A 16,857-nucleotide genomic window follows, 5' to 3' on the forward strand; every position below is an offset into this window, starting at 1 on the left:
TCAGTGCAGTTACTTAAGCAGAAGAGTCAATGCTCTCAGTAATTAAGATGTTCCTTAATGAATATTAATACTCTAGATTTCTGCAAAAAAGTGAGCTTGTCTTACATTAATAATGTTGTATTCATTAAAACTCAGTAGCCAACAAATAAAAGAACATGTATTGAGTACATTGAACTTAAATTACATTTCAGTTAAAATAAACATATGGTGATATTTATTTCAAAAAGTATGCTTCCGCTATAAGAAAATAGGTTCTCTTTATTTTTCGGTTCTGGGTAGTTGTCCCAGGCTCTTAAAAAAATTATATTTTGTTTTGTTTTACCCACAGAGAGAACAACTTGGTAGTAGTCATTTGACTTATGACTTTGTTAGACTTTCAAAATCCTTTAAAAATACTTAGTTGAATAAAATTCTCAAGTACTGTAACTGTCAGATTGCTTTAACTAATTTATGGAATGGAAGCTGAGGAATGAACAGTAACACTCTATTTAGAGTTATTAGATTAGCCATTATAAAAACCGTAGAAAATACGAAAGCCTTTACTTTAAGTTCACTTGAATTTGGCCGTTAGGTTTTGACGGAACTTTCATTTAACCAAATGCCTTTTGTTTATGACAATAAATGGATTAATGCTTATATCCCTTTAAATTAAGTATGGCAGCATCAATATTTCCTTACTTCATTGGCTTATAAGTGTGTGCAATCAGTTTAGTTATGGAATCATCCTGCAGAGATTTGTGTAATGTTCTTTTCTACCATTAACCATTTACAGGTCAAAATATTTCCCTCCCCCTTGTATGTATGTATGTACTGTGTGTGTGTGTGTGTGTGTGTGTGTGTGTGTGTGTGTGTGTGTGTATATATATATATATATATATATATATATATATATATATATATATATATATATATATGTTTTCTGAGGTTTTCGCGGGGGTTTGTATGTAGGTCTTTGGTTGTTCGGGTTTTCTCCCGCGTAAAATTGGAAGTGTCTTGGCGACGTTTCGACGAAGTCCCATTCGTCATCTTCAGGCTTCGTGCTTTGAGCAGCAATGTGTGGTCTTAGCTGTTTCTTCCTTTTAACTGCCAGTGGGGGTATGAACTGATTGGGTGGGAGCTTGGCTGTGTTCTGATTGGGTGGAGGTGTGTTCTGATTGGTTAGCGGCTTGGCTGTGCTCTGATTGGCTGGGGGGTTGGCTGTGCTCTGATTGGCTGGGGGATTGGCTGTTCTGTTTGGTTGTGCTCAGGTTAGTCTGAGTTGCAGAGGGGTTTAAGATTTTGGGCTGCCTTGCTATTTTTTGGCTTCGCGTTCATGGTCGTGCCTCCTCTTCATGGAGGGTGTCAGTTTGCTTCATATATGGATTGGAGGGGTTTAAATTGGCTAATGATGCAGCTGTGGTCTGGCTTCTGGTTTGTGGTCGTGCCTCATCATCGGTGTGGCTTTGGGTTTGTTTTTTGCGTGGATGTGTGGTGGTGACATATATATATGTCACCACCACACATGTCACATATATATATGTAGGTCTTTGGTTATTCGGGTTTTCTCCCACGTAAAATTGGAAGTGTTTTGGCGACGTTTCGACGAAGTCTCATTTGTCATCTTCAGGCTGGTGCTTTCGGCTTCGTGCTTCTAGGAGCAATGTGTGATTGTAGCTGTTTCCTCCTTTTAACTGCCAGTGGGGGTATGAACTGATTGGATGAGAGCTTGGCTGTGTTCTGATTGGATGAAGGTGTGTTCTGATTGGTTAGGAGCTTGGCTGTGCTCTGATTGGCTGGGGGGTTGGCTGTGCTCTGATTGGCTGGGAGAGTGTTCTGTTTGGGTGAGGGGTTTGTTGTGCTCAGGTTAGTCTGAGTTGCAGGGGGGTTTAAAATGGTGAACTGCATTGCTATTTTTTGGCTTCGCGTTCGTGGTCGTGCCTCATCTTCATGGTGGGTGTCAGTTTGCTTCATGTATGGATTGGTGGGGTTTAAAGTGGCTAATGATGCAACTGTGGTCTGGCTTCTGGTTTGTGGTCGTGCCTCATCATCGGTGTGGCTTTGGGTTTGCTTTTTGCGTGGATGTGTGATGGTGACATCCTGTATGGTTTTTGTGAGTGTGGGTCTGGTGTCATTTTTTGTGTTAGGGAGTCGTTTGTCAATAAGGGCAGGTTTCCAAATGGCTGGTAGGTGGGAGGTATCATCTCATTTGTTCATGCTGTGTGGGCGTTTTTCTATCTCGATGCCTTCTCTGATTATTCTGTAATTAAATGTTCAGTTTTGGTGATAGTTCTGGTCTTTTTAAAGTCAATTTCATGTCTTGTGATTTTAAGGTGTTGGACCAGGGAAGAAGTTGGTTCCTCTTTTTTGACTGAGTTCTTATGTTCTTCAATGCGTGCACTTATTTTTCTGTTGGTTTGTCAGATGTATGTGGTGGGACAAGTGGTGCATGGGATTTCGTATACTCCTTGATTTTCTAATTCAATTTTATCTTTGGGGTTTCTTAGGATGGTGGATATTTTTCTGTTTGGGCAGAATGCTGTCTTAATGTTGTGTTTGTGGAGGATCTTACTGATTCTGTCTGTGGTGCCTTTTATGTAAGGGAGGAGGGCTTTGCCATTTTCTTGTTCTCTGTCTTGGGTTTTAGTGGGGGTTTCTTTTTGGATTAGTTTGGTAATCTTATTTCGTTGGAATCCATTGGATGTAAGTACATTAGTGAGAGTGTGTAGTTCGGTTTTTAGGTGTTGTTCGTCAGCTAAGCATTTTGTTCTAGAGATGAGTGTCATGGCTACGGAGTTGATCTGTGCTGGGTGGTGGTGTGAGAGAGCATGCAGATAGCGGTTTGTGTGTGTTTTCTTCTGGTAGATAGTGTGTCCTAGGGAGCCATTGGATTTCTTGTAGACTAAGACATCTAGGAAGGGAAGTTGGTTATTAGCTTCTGTTTCCATGGTGAACTGTATTTTGGAGGGTAGGCTGTTGAGGTGTGTGAGGAAGTTGTCCAGTTTTTCTTTCCCATGTGGCCAGATTATGAAGGTGTCGCCTACGTATCTGAGCCAGAGTTTGGGTTTGTGTTCAGATTTTTCTAGAGCTTGGGTTTCAAAGTGTTCCATGTAGAGGTTTGCAATGACAGGTGAGAGGGGTGATCCCATGGATGCTCCTTCTATTTGTTTGTTTTTTTGTCCGTTATAGATGAAGTATGTGTTAGATAGGCAATGGTTGGTCAGATCTAGGATGTGTTTTGGGGGGTTATATTTTTTTTGGATAGCTGTCAAGGCTTCTTTGATTGGCACTTGGGTGAACAGGGATATGACATCGAAGCTCATGAGTAGGTTGCTGGGCTGTAAGTTTTGTTTCTTTATGATCTCTAAGAAATGGAAAGAATTTTTTACGTGTGAGGTGATGGATTCTGCATAGAGCTGTAGTTGTTTGGTGAGAAATTTGGATAGGTTTTGTAGAGGTGAGCCTATGGAGCTGACTATGGGTCTAAGTGGGGTTCCTTCTTTGTGTATCTTGGGGAGACCATAGAGCTTAGGGCATCTGGATGATTTCTCTCTGGGAATGATTCTTTGCTGGATCTCTTCGCTAATGGGGGAGGCTTTTATTTTGGATCTGGTGGTTTTTTCCAGGTAGGTGGTGGGATCTGTGTTTAGGGGTTTGTATGTAGAGTCTTGGAGTAGGTTGGTTAATTTGGTTTGGTAGTCAGATGTGTTCATAACCACTATGGCATTGCCCTTGTCTGCTGGTAAGATTATTATGCTGGTGTCTTCTTTCAGGTTATGTAGTGCTGTCTGTTCCTCTTTGGGTAAGTTGCTTTTGGGTGGCTTGCTGGTGCAGAGGATGTTGGTGATTTCGAGTCTGATTCTGTTGGCGTCGTCGGGGTTGATTTTGGTCAGGCTGGTTTCAACTCCACATATAATGGTTTCAGTGGGGATGTGTTTGGGAGCGACTGCAAAGTTGAATCCTTTGGAAAGGACATTGGTTTCGGCTTTGGTGAGAATCCTATCTGAGATGTTATGCACTGTTTGTTTCATGTGTGGCTGTGAGGGAGGAGGGGTTTGTTTCTGGCGTTCTTGTAGTCTTCGGAGTTTGTTGGTGTGTGTATCTGTCTTGAGGGTGGTCTGTGTTTCGGCTCTCCAGACGGCGAGTTGTTTGGATTTGTCCCAAAGTGCGGGGTGGATCTTGTTGCTGAGTTTGAGGTGGAGTGTGAGGAGATCTTTGTTAATTCGGTCTAGGAGGAATCTTTTTGTGTGAAGTTCATTTCTGATTAGGGCCAATTCTGTTCTTTTCAGGATGCGTTTGGTGCTGCAGAGTTGGAGTGGAATTTCAGTTGGAAACATGTGGGGATTAAATTTTGATCTCGGCAGTTGCGTAGGAATGCGAGGTCACATAAAATGGAAGCTCTTTGGACTTCAAGTTTTTCATAGGTCCTGGTCAGATGGTGGATTTCCTCCCCGTAGAGGTTTGATATTTGTTTTTTCTGAGGTTTTTGTCTTTAGGTTTTCCTGCTCCCAAATATAAAGGCTTTTTGAACTGAGGCCAGAATTATATTGAATGTCAGTGTAGTTACTTAAGCAGAAGAGTCAATGCTCTGGTAATTAAGATATATAACACTATAGTATTCCCATCCACAACCAATTTACTTCTGACTTCACCACAAACAATGCATATGAATTTATTCATAAATAATGTTAAACAACAGGCCATCATATCCTTGTCTATCTCCCTGGAAAATGTTGAACCATTCACTAAGTGTTCCATTTATTCTTAGACATGCTTTATTTCTGTTTTATTGGTTATTAGATTTATATCCCACCTTTATTTTTATACAACTCCAGCTGATTTCTCCAGCTGAGAGACAGTAACTCTGAAGTCATTCAGATTTCTTTCATGCGTGAGCAAGGAATACAATTTATAGCTTCCTGGTTTCCAGTTGAGCACCTTAACCATAATATCAAACTGGCTCTCATATCACTCTTATTGCATTCCTTAACCAACCTTCAGCACCATATTTATGCAAAGAATTCCTTTATTTAAGACATAACTTTTCTTTTTTAAAAAAAATATATTTTATTGGTTTTTTAATTTTAAGAAAGAGTACTTTAGACACACCGTGGTGTTTGGGTAAACAAACAATTCAAGGTAAAAAACATACATAAACAGCTCAACTTAATACATTCACTATCATCTCTCTATTTCTCACAAATAACATAATAGATTTAGTATATTCCATTTCTAGCTTAAATTTCTGTTACTACTCCACCTATTTTAAAGCTTTATCAATTTAAAATTACCATAATCAAATATTGTTTTACATCAACAAATTATCACTTCAAGTATCTCTACCATGTATATTGAAGTTTTTAATCTTTCTCAGGCCTCTTCTTATCATCAATCTCATTCATTTCTTCTTCCAATGATAACTAACTTAATTAAAAAAAAATGTTAAACCTTAATTCCTTTCAATTCATTACTCAAACTTCAGGTATCCAATTAGTTATCATAAAGACATAACTTTTCATACACTTCTGTGACCATGAGGATGCTACAACAGTCATAAGTGTGAAGAAGTCATAAATCACTTTTTTCAGTGTAATTTCAAACGGTCACTAAGCAAACTGTTGAAAGTCAAGAACTACCTGTACTAAACAAGTTGTACATCCGTCCATAAGCAAACCACATCACAATTTTGGCCTTCTTCAATACTCCCTCAATACTTACAACCTTAGCAATTTTACAAAACTCTCACAGCAGCTCTGAATTTTTTCCCCTCTTCCAGCCCACATGCCGTGGCTTGCATTCTATTGGTGAGGAGATTTGTGCAAGGAACTGTCACACACAATTACTAAAGGTGCCTTTTGAATGGAGTTACACGTGGACCTCGTTTGTCCTAGGGTGCTTTTGACCAGTTCTTTTGACCTGAATAAGCTTTTCAGTGATTGAAAGACAAATGATTTCCCCTCCTCATACAGCTCTGTGCCAATATCCCAACTGTGGTATTTTGATAATGAAGAGCAAAAACGAGAACTGGAAAGCGGTTGAAGGGGTTCCATTCTTTATATATACAGCAGGCCTTTCATTTTTTTTAAAAAAGGAAATCTATACCCTATATATACTATATATATAAAAAACTTAATTTCCATTCCTTTTCCCTTTTGCAGCTTTGAAACTGAGAATTGTAAGCTGTTGAGAATACTCCATAAAGGTAAGTGTATTTATTACGCTGCATTGACAAACATTGCCGAGCAACATTGATTTCCCTTTTATTCAGGGATTTAAGCACTTGGATTAATGATAGAGCTGACAGGGCAATTTCGTTCACCGCACGGTTGTCCTTCACATGAAACGCCAAGCCCTAGTTAGAGGAGAAAAGGGTAAGGAAAGGCAGCAATGTGCTGACCGTGGCCAAATTTAGGTGTGATTGCTGACGTGCTTTATTCTTGGCAGCTGAGATATTAACAGGGTAACTGTATGCTGAGATTAATGCTGAAGAATAAAGAACAAAAGGGTGTTGGGTGAAGCAGGTCTGCTTTTGGTAAGAGCTGACTCTAGCAGGCTGGCACACTAATGTGTTTAAAGCGAGCTGCTGAGTGGAGCTTTAATCTCATTGTGTTTAATTCATTGCGATGGACAATGCTGGATAGCAGCCATTAGCAGAGAAAAGGAGGGAAAGGCTTCTGCCTAAGTATAGGTAGTCCTCAACTCACAACTATTCATTTAGAGTTGCAATGGTACTGAAAAAATGTGATTTACAACCAGTCCTCCTGCTTACAACCATTGCAGCATTCCCATGGTCATGTGATCAAAATTCAGAGGCTTGGTAACTGGCATGTATTTATGACGGTTGCAGTGTCCTGGGGTCATGTGATCACTTTTTGGCAACCTTCTGACAAGTCATTGGGGAAAGCCACATTCATTTAACAACCTTGTTACAAACTTTAACAACTGCCCTGATTCAACGGTGGCAAGAAAGGTTGTAAAATGGGGCAAAACTTACTTAACACTTGTCTTGCTTAGCAACTGAGAAATTTTGAGCTCAGTTGTGCTGGAAAGTTGAGGACTACCTGTATAAGTTTTGGAAATGTCTGGATACTTCAAAAAAAAAAAAAGTGTCACATCTCAGAAAACAAGACAGAGCATTACCCTAATGCCGAAAGTAACGGTAATCTCATAATCGTGATGGCAATATTGTTGTCCTGGCTGCAGAATAAACAAACAAAAACACCCAACCAGCCCATTTCCCCAGATATTCCCATACTACTCATCTGGAATGAGAAAAAAAGAATTCAGATGCCATTTTTTTTTTAAAAAAAGAACAACAAAACATAACTCTGGTGGTCCTTAAAAATACTAAAATATGAAAGCTATTATCCCTCTTTTCCTTAAAAAAGAAAGATATTAACAGCATAGCAGAAAATCTTGTGATTATATATTATGGTTAAGCAACAATTCGTTTTTAATGTTTTTTTTTCACATGCTGAGCTTATTTCCTATCAGCCTCCAAAAAGGTAAACATTAGAATTGAGAACTGTGATAATTAAAGCAGCCTAAAGCATAAATGACGGGTTTTCAGAAACCGAAGATTGTTACATTATGCAGTGATATGTGAGTTATTAAAGCTCGGAATGTCATCTATTGTAAACCACTATGATCAATGGCAGAAAACAGTGGTTAAACAACAGATTTATGAAATCCTGCTATGGTTTTGCCTCTGAGCAAAATTTAATATTTTGTTTTTCCTAAGTATACTTTTATTTTATGATGCACTAAATTGTTTTTTTAAACAGGCTATATGTATAACTGAGCTGCCTTGTAGGTAGAGTAATGCGAGGAAAACACGATAGTGTATGGAAAAGTTTCTAGGAGGGAAAAATCACCTCTGGAGGACGAAATGCATACTTGTGTGAGGCAGGACAGTTACTGGCTTTATGTACGTAAAGAATTTTATAGAATTGGGTCTGGATGGTTTGAAGGATTTGGCATTCTGTGTGCGTTTTCCTTACAACAGCCCCAAATCACATAGCAAATCATTTTGAAGCTTTCCAAAGTGTAAAAATGCAGTTTCTTTTATAACATAGTTAAATATCTGTCTTATTCAGGGGATGGTGCTTTCAGGAACCCTTCAGTGAGAGAGAATTGGACTGGGTGGCTTCACTGGTCCTTCCAACTTTATGCTTTTTCTGAATATTCTTCTTCTTTTTCTCATAATTAATCTATTCCTTTGTTTCTCATAACAACTTTGTGCATTGTAATTGAAGCAAAGTGAATGTGATGGACTCAAAGCTATCAAGTATGTGGACATGAACTCAGCTTCCCCTACTCTGAGTCAAAAACATTTCCTTTTTCTCTTATAGCTAAGTTCCTTCCCCCACATGGGGGGGGGCTCTTGATGTTCTCTGAGCTTGGATGTTTTCTTGCAGACATTTCATTACCCAACTAGCTAACATTACCAGTACTACAAAAGAGTGGGGCTTGCTCTATCTTTATATTCAAGTGGCTTGCCCTGTCAGAGTTGATGGGAGTGTTCTTGGTAGTTCCTTGATTAGGCTATTTACTATTGGATTGTTTCTCAGAATTGGTAGTTCCTTGAAAGGGGTCTTGTTTACGACTTGGCTATTGGTCTAGTACAGTGGTTCTCAACCTGTGGGTCGGGACCCCATTTGGGGTCAAACGACCATTTCACAGGGATCGCCAAACAACTCAGTCCGCCATTTTTTTCCCCTTTTCCTTAGCTGTGCTACTCCCTTTTATTCTATTGGCTTTTGAAAGCCAATAGAATAGACTCTCTTGAATAGAGTCTAATTCTATTGGCTTTCAAAAGCCAATAGGAATTGTCCAGGCTGTCTCTGCCCTGCTGAGCTGCCAAAAGTCCCATTCTGCAAACAGTGCTGCACCAGTTGAGTAGTCCTCGACTTACGACCGGTTGAGTTGTCCTCGACTTACGACCGGTTGGGGGTCGCGGCATTAAAAAGGTTGAGAACCACTGGTCTAGTAGTTCTAATCTTGGTGTTATCTGAATATTGATCACTAGCAAATAGGTGTTTTGAACTTGGTAATGAAATGCCTGCAAAACAATCCACCAAGCTCAGAGAACACCCAGGACCCCACAGTCCAACTCCACCTACAAATACTCTCTTATATTGGTAGCTAAGTCTTCATGTTGTTGCCCTCCAAAAATATTTTCAAATTGGGTGGATTTGGTGGAAGAAGAGGGAAAAAAGCACTTTGGGAGAACCATGACCTGGATGACTATCTCCATAGCAAAAGTAGGAAATCATGTGATGGGCCCATAGATACTGTTCTCATCTGCCTATTATGACTTTGGCCAATTGAGGCTACATATTGTAGATATAGATTAAGTATAAGTTTTAGTTGTGCCATATTCTATTTTCCTTGTTAACAACAAGTGAGCTGTGGTGGCGCAGTGGTTAGAAAGCATAACTGCACGCTAACTCACTGCTCACTCCAGGTGTTCGATTCTGAATGGTTCAAGGTTGACTCAAACTTCCATCCTTCCAAGATTGGTAAAATGAGGACCCATATTGTTGGGAGCAATATGCTGACTCTGTAAACCACTTAGAGAGCGGTGTAAAGCACAGTGAAGTGGCATATAAGTCTAAGTGCTATGGTTATATGTGTTAGTTATGTCACATTTTGGACAGGATATCACAAATGGAATCATAGCCTTGTTTGTATTCTGTGCAAGCTAAGTTCTCTAGGCTAGATATGGTCTTGCAAGCTAAAAAGTTGTTGCCTTCCTCCCATCAACTAGAAGGTACATAAAACAAATTGATACCAGTAAAATGTTTGAGGAAGAATGATTTCAAGACAGTTTGTTTCCCAAAGTAGCTCTTCATCCTAAATACATTTTTTTCTGGCCATCTGGAACAATTTCTAAGCTGTTGTTTGCTGTATGCTTTATTTTCAGAATCCTTTTACAATAGGTTATCAGAAGTAAACAGTTTTGTGTTGATAAGTTAAGAATAGCACTCTTGAAACGTGTCTTTTTTAGGACTTGAATATCCTTTTATCTACAGTGGCTTTTAGGCTTTCTCAGGTGTGTCTACTGGCTTATACAGGAGGGATAAATTTTGTCTATCAGTTCTAAATTCGGTTGTCTTGCACTATTTTTTATTTTTTTCTTCATTTGTATAGTATTCCTGATAGATAGATAAATAGATAGATAGATAGATAGATAGATAGATAGATAGATAGATAGATAAATAGATAACCTTTATTGTCATTTTTTACTGTGGGCACAATGGCACACATTAAAAATGAAATTTAGTTGCTCTCAAATTGTACACATACACAACACAGATTTAAACATACTATATACAACATATGTACAGTATAGACCTACACCCTTTACATATAAGTAACATAAATATTAATCACTGTCCATCTTGAATACATAATGGAAGGAGGAAGCTTTAGAGTACACAAGATTTATATTGTATGGAACAAAACTGTAACTGAATCTGGATGTTCTGCTTTGGATACCTCGAAGCCTCCTCCCAGAAGGTAACAAAGAAAACAGGTCATGAGGAGGATGTGTAGTGTTCCAGACAATCTTGCGGACCCTGCTTTTTCTGTCGAGAAAGCAGAACTGCAAACCACACGTATTTGTAGTTTCTTGCAAAAACTGAAATATATGGAGTATTAAATTACACTTCTTAAAATAAAGAATTAAAAATGCTTTCATGATATTTATAGCATATGGAGAGAGATCACCTGTATTAGGCTTTTCCCAACATGCAGGTAGCACTTGACTTACGATGGCAATGGGGACTAGAATATTTTTTGCCAAACAAGGCAATTGCTAATTGTGTCATACTTGATTTTACAAATTTACTTTTCATGCTTGTTAAGCAAATCACTGCAGTTGTTAAGTGAATCAGATAGTTTTTTTAAAAAAATATTCCCCAATTGACTTTGCTTGTCAAAAAAACAGCTGAGAATATCTTAAATGGCAATCACATGACTCTGGGACACTGCAACCCTCATAAATACATGCTGGTTGTCAAGTGCTTGAATTTTGATCTCATGACCATGGGGATATTGCAATGGTTGTAAGTATGAGTCTCAAAGGCACTTTCTTTAGTGCCACTGTAACTTTGAATGGTTGCTAAGCAAATGGTAGTAAATCAAGGACTACCTGTATTCCACAATTCATTCTCTCATTTTGGGTAAAACTGTATTAAGGCCTTGATCACTTGGACACTGAACTACTCTTGGACTATAATAACGGAATGTATATGCCAGTATATCAAGTAGTAAAACTGCACAGCATTCAAAAGGATCATCTTGTTGCAAGAATAATGCTCTTAAAAGAAAGAATCAAGATCACGTGAAGTATTAATACCACTCTACAGTGCCTTGGTAAGGCCACACTTGGAATACTGCATCCAGTTTTGGTCACCACGATGTAAAAAAGATGTTGAGACTCTAGAAAGAGTACAGAGAAGAGCAACAAAGATGATTAGGGGACTGGAGGCTAAAACATATAAGGAACAGTTGCTAGAATTGGGTATGTCTAGTTTAACGAAGAGAAGGACAAGGGGGGACATGATAGCAGTATTCCAATATCTAAGGGGCTGCCATAAAGAAGAGGGAATTAAGCTATTTTCCAAAGCACCTGAAGGCAGGACAAGAAGCAATGGGTGGAAACTAATCAAGGAGAGAAGCAACCTAGAACTAAGGAGAAACTTCCTGACAGTGAGAACAATTAATCAGTGGAACAGCTTGCCTCAAGAAGCAGTAAATGCTCCAACACTGGAAGTTTTTAAGAAGAGACTGGACAGCCATTTGTCCGAAATGGTGTAGGGTTTCCTGCCTGAGCAGGGGGTTGGACTAGCTGACCTCCAAAGTCCCTTCCAACTTTACTACTATTATATTATTATTATTATTATTATTATTATTAAGTTATCCAAAGTAATTTAGGGAAAATGGGCATACCTAATGTGCTTTTCTTTTCCTCATTTATGTTGGGCTGATACAAGACTTTTATGTCATCCTTAGCGGCTCCCTGCTCTTGCTCAGTTTCGGATCTCTGAGAAATAAGCAGTTGCCACTCATTAGATGCAATAGCCATTTTACAGGGGATAACTGTATGCTGAATACATTTGGACTGCTTTCGGCAAGCCTCTGCATTATTTCTATCTCAGTTTTATGAAGGTCAACTCAGAGCTCTTGTGGCTTTCTCTGTTAAATCCAAGGCAAGCCTCCCAAATTGCTTTGCCCCAGCTTAACCCTTCTTCTGTAAGGATCTTTTAAAAATGCTACTAAAGAAAGGCTTATGAAGACACCTACAGAATCTATACAACCACGTGTGTATGTGTGGGTCACAGCCAGGCCTAATCTTCCATTTGAAAAACCTACGCAACAACTATTTATGCCGTTTTTTTAGAGACTCAGAAAATAAAGCACCTGCACAAGAGTAACCTCTGCTTAAAAAGGCAACACATTTAATTTATTGGTCCCTGTTATCTAACGGGATTCATTTAGAATGCCGCTTTGATAAGAGTTTTCTTACTGCAGAGCATTTGAATCTGAGTTGGGACTGTGCAATAAATGTACTCAGATCTTTTTGCAAGATCCAGTATGGGTCGGTCACTGGGACCAGAGGTTTAGTCTTCCGGGCTTTCCAAGTCAGGCTGGAGCAGGGAACTTCTCTCTACCAAAATATGTGATGCCTTCCTATGGGTTGATTGGTGTGTTGATGGCCTGCGATCCAATCGATACTGGATAGGGCTAATAAATTATACAGAGATAAATAGTTCTGAAGGAACTAACAGCATGGTTACTTAAAACATTTATAACATAGTTTTCCAAATAAAATACTCAAAGCAAGTTCCTTTATTGAACAAGATAACTGAGAATACAATTATATAACTGCATAGTTGAAAATACGCCCAGCTACAATCATAAATAAAAAATTAAGTGATTGATTTATTTGAAAAATGTATATATAACCATTCATTTCATAGCAATGGCTCTGGGTAGCAACTAGAGAATTAACACCAAAAATATAAGCAAAACACTTAACAAAAATATACACCCCAACAATATTAACACATGCTTGAGATTTAACATACTTCTCCAATTACGCTTATTCAACACAGTTTCAGTGGTTAAAAAAAAAATCCAGAATGGCAGCCAAAAACACATTAACAAAGGTTGGCTCACTTTTCATAGATTATGCCTTCTTTTAAATATGAAAGTTTCCATTTTGCATCTTAGCAGGGCAGAGCTTCTTAAGGAAGGTAGTAATTTCCAGCCATAAGCAAAGTCTTTTCCTTGTTTTAAGCTAAACTATGTAAGATTGAAGAAAGTGGGGCATTGCATGCTACAAATAACTATGAAGTTCTTTATAAATTGGGGCCAAAGATAAGATCTCGAAAAGTTAATGAAGCTATTTCTGCAAGGGAGTTGTACATTGCTCATAGATGGCACCAGTCTGAGTTTCACAATGATCTCCAAAGTTTAGTAATAGTAATAGTAGTAAAGTTGGAAGGGACCTTGGAGGTCATCTAGTCCAACCCCCTGCTCGGGCAGGAAACCCTACGCTATTTCGGACAAATGGCTGTCCAGTCTCTTCTTAAAAACTTCCAGTGTTGGAGCATTTACTGCTTCTGGAGGCAAGCTGTTCCACTGATTAATTGTTCTCACTGTCAGGAAGTTTCTCCTTAGTTCTAGGTTGCTTCTCTCCTTGATGAGTTTCCACCCGTTGCTTCTTGTCCTGCCTTCAGGTGCTTTGGAAAATAGCTTAATTCCCTCTTCTTTATGGCAGCCCCTGAGATATTGGAATACTGCTATCATGTCCCCCTTGTCCTTCTCTTCGTTAAACTAGACATACCCAATTCTAGCAACCGTTCCTTATATGTTTTAGCCTCCAGTCCCCTAATCATCTTTGTTGCTCTTCTCTGTACTCTTTCTAGAGTCTCAACATCTTTTTTACATCGTGGTGACCAAAACTGGATGCAGTATTCCAAGTGTGGCCTTACCAAGGCATTGAAGAGTGGTATTAATACTTCACGTGATCTTGATTCTATCCCTCTGTTAATGCAGCCTAGCACTGTGTTGGCCTTTTTGGCAGCTGCAGCACACTGCTGGCTCATATTTAAGTGATTGTCTACTAGGACTCCGAGGTCCCTCTCACAGTTACTACTATTGAGCATGGTGCCACCTATGCTGTACTTGTGCATTTGGTTTTTCTTGCCTAAATGTAGAACCTTGCTTTTTTCACCATTGAATTTCATTTTGTTAGTTAGTGCCCAGTGTTCAAGTCTGTCCAGATCCTTCTGTATCTGAAGCCTGTCTTCTGGAGTGTTGGCTATTCCTGCCAGCTTGGTGTCATCTGCAAATTTGATGAGTTCCCCATCTATCCCTTCATCCAAATCGTTGATGAAGATGTTGAAGAGTACTGGGCCCAGAACAGAGCCCTGGGGCACCCCACTACACACTTCCCTCCATATAGATGCAGTTCCATTGAGGACCACTCGCTGAGTACGGCCGGTCAGCCAGCTACGGATCCATCTGGTGGTGGTTCTGTCTACCCCACATTTTTCTATCTTGTCAAGTAGTAGGTTGTGATCTACTTTATCAAATGCCTTACTGAAGTCCAAGTAAATTATGTCCACAGCATTCCTCTGATCCACTAATTTTGTCACTTGGTCAAAGAATGCAATAAGATTTGTCTGGCATGATCTATTTTTGACAAACCCATGTTGGCTTTTAGTAATGACTTTGTTTGCCTCTAGGTGTTCGTTGATTCGTTGTTTGATTATCTTTTCCAGGATCTTCCCAGGTATTGAGGTCAGGCTGATAGGTCTGTAATTTCCTGGATCCATTTTTTTTCCTTTTTTGAGGATGGGAACTACATCAGCTCTTTTCCAGTCCTCTGGTAGTTCCCCTGTGTTCCAGGATCTTTGAAAAATATAGTTCAGTGGCTCCGATATCACATCTGCCAGTTCCTTGAGAACTCTGGGGTGTAATCCGTCTGGTCCTGGCGATTTGAACTCATCTAGGCTGGACAGGTGCTCACTAACGATTTTCTTGCCTATCTTAACTTGTGTTTCTGTTTTGTTTTTTGTGGCACTGTTTTTGATAGGTTGGTCTGTTTTTTCCCTTTGTGTAAAGACAGATGCAAAAAATGAGTCTCTTCAGATAGACCTCCAAAAGTTATTGCTAAATTCATTGTCACTGATGTGGTAGGTGAGGGATAGAATAGCCTATTATATGTACAGGTAGTCCTCAACTTTCAATCACAATTGAGCCCAAATTTTTTTGTTGCTAAGTGAAATATTTCTCAAGTGAATTTTACCCCCTTTTACGACCTTTCGTGCCACAGTTGTTAAGTGAATCACTGCAGTTGTTAAGTTAGTAACACAGTTCTTAAGTGAATCTGGTTTCTCCATTGATTTTGCCTGTCAGAAGGTCACAAAAGGGGATCCCCTGACCTCGGAAACGGCAACCGTCATAAATATGAGTCAGTTGCCAAGCCTCTGAATTTTGATCATGTGACCATGGGGATGCTGCAATGGTCATTAAGTGTGAAAAATGGTCAAAAGTGACTTTTTTCCAGTACTGTAACTTGGAACAGTCACTAAATGAACTGTTGTAAGTTGAGGACTACCTGTATTTGATGTTAATTACCTGTGTATGTAAATAAAAGGAATTAACATTATTTTACCTACTGCTTTTGAGGGAGTTCACTACGTCTGTCAGCCCAGAGAAAGCTGTGTACCCTGAAGGCAGAGAACAGAACAGAACAGAATTCCACATGATTTTAAGTCCATTTCTTAAATACTATTCACTCATGAGAATAAATTTATTTGTTTTGTGTAAAACAATAATAGTTCCTGACCTAGATTTAGTTTAGCAATGGACTGGTGTTTATTTAAATAACTAAAAAAGAGATTAAAAATGATTCCTAAACTCCTTATATTGTTAACATATTGGTTACATTACTTTTATCATTGTATAACATAAACCCTCCTACGTTGCTGGTGTTCCTAGGTGATAGTTGTAACATATGATTCTCCTTATTTCATTCATCAAATTTATGGTAATCCTAAGATTTTTTTTTCTTCTATTCAAGACTTAAAAGCTATCCACTTGGGTGAACTTTCTATAGAAAAGCCTGTGTACATTCCACAGTTTGAAGGGAGCCACCCAAAGTTTAACTTGAGATGACTGGTTATGTAAGTGTTTCAAATAAAATAATAACATAAAAAATAAAATAAAATAAATAAAATAAATAAAATAAAATAATAAAATAATATCAAATCAAATCAAATCTACCTTTCTTGTTTATTGGCCAAGGTTTTAAAATAATGTTAAATTGGATACAGAGGCCCTGCATATCATTAGATCACGTTTTTAAACTTTGTTTTGTGTGAGAGAAAGAGTATATTAAACTTTGGACAGTATAAAATGCACTAACAATGGACATGAATGTTACTTAAGAGTTACAGTGTAGGCATAGTTGCTAATAGCTGTCAATGGGATCTTGTCTAAAGTAAAAAAGAAAACACACACATACACACAAACAAATATCTGTATGTAGAATATGACATTCCTCAAACATAATATTAGTTGGAGTGGGAAAGTGCAAAATCATAAACTTTCCTCCAAAACCTATAAAAGTGTTTTCTTTTTTTCCTTTAGTTTAGAACTTCTACCCTACATCTACCCAGCACTGAGGTAGGACAAGGGATGGCAGAACCTTGGGGGGCGGAGTGAAAAGGGGGATTGACGGGTTTTGAAATTGTTAATAAGGTAAAATATTTGGGGGTGATGCTATCTGTTTCTAATGCAAAATTATTTAAAAATAATTATGAAAGGTTGTGGGTTAGGGTACAGAGAGACTTGAAGAATTGG

The 16,857-nt window shown here is 38.6% G+C and overlaps 1 protein-coding gene across 1 annotated transcript in view; it reads left to right on the forward strand.

Moving 5' to 3' along the window:
- Positions 1 to 16,857, forward strand: part of FHIT (fragile histidine triad diadenosine triphosphatase) — a 1,435,547-nt gene that overhangs the window by 56,665 nt on the left and 1,362,025 nt on the right. Inside the window, exon 2 of the mRNA XM_039326596.1 lies at positions 6,135 to 6,178. The gene's annotated coding sequence lies outside the window, so the exon portion shown is untranslated. The remainder of the gene's footprint in view (positions 1 to 6,134; positions 6,179 to 16,857) is intronic.

The sequence above is a fragment of the Crotalus tigris genome, unplaced genomic scaffold (assembly GCF_016545835.1).
Source record: "Crotalus tigris isolate CLP2741 ecotype Arizona unplaced genomic scaffold, ASM1654583v1 scf7180000024342.5246164, whole genome shotgun sequence".
Lineage (NCBI taxonomy): Eukaryota > Metazoa > Chordata > Lepidosauria > Squamata > Viperidae > Crotalus > Crotalus tigris.